The sequence below is a fragment of the Anopheles nili genome (genome assembly GCF_943737925.1).
Source record: "Anopheles nili chromosome X unlocalized genomic scaffold, idAnoNiliSN_F5_01 X_unloc_2, whole genome shotgun sequence".
Taxonomy (NCBI): Eukaryota; Metazoa; Arthropoda; class Insecta; order Diptera; family Culicidae; genus Anopheles; species Anopheles nili.
The window spans coordinates 861,791-862,500 of record NW_026525478.1 but is presented as its reverse complement, the minus strand read 5'-3'; positions in this window follow the sequence as shown (position 1 = coordinate 862,500).

Here is a 710-nt window from a genome sequence, read left to right as displayed (position 1 = left end):
GTTCCTCTCGGAATGGGGGCGCCGTACGGCGAGAACACGCTGCGGCTCACATTGTAGCACGCGTGCAGCCCAGAACATCTAAGGGCATCACGGACCTGTTATCGCTCAATCTCACCTTGCTAAACACAAGTTGTCCCGCTAAGCAGGGCAAACTTAGCTGACGACCCCCGCGAAGGGGCCACCGGCTGTGACGTCAGGTGCGCCCGGGGGCGCACTGCTGACAGCGTTCTAGTTAGCCTGATCGAGTCGCGTTCGTTATCGGAATTAACCAGACAAATCATTCCACGAACTAAGAACGGCCATGCACCACTACCCTTAAATTTGAGAAAGAGCTCTTAATCTGTCTTACCTCGATAAGTTCGGACCTGGTAAGTTTTCCCGTGTTGAGTCAAATTAAGCCGCAAGCTCCACTTCTTTTTTTTTTTTTTTGTTACAAAGTCGGTTTATTGATATAATATATATACATAATTTAAACCTTCGCGTTCCGAGAAGCTGTTTCCCCGCGAGGGATATGCTTCTCGGATTTATAGTTCTGTTTGAAATCACAATGAAAACACATTTCTCATTCGCTTCATTTTCTTTCAATAATGTTCCCCCTTTCTGCAGATTACGCCACGGCGTAACCAGCAACTTTCAACGTCCGGAGAACTCTGCAGCGCTTGCCGCTGCCTCCTCCGCAGATGTCATCATTTCTCCAGTGCCGTCCAGTG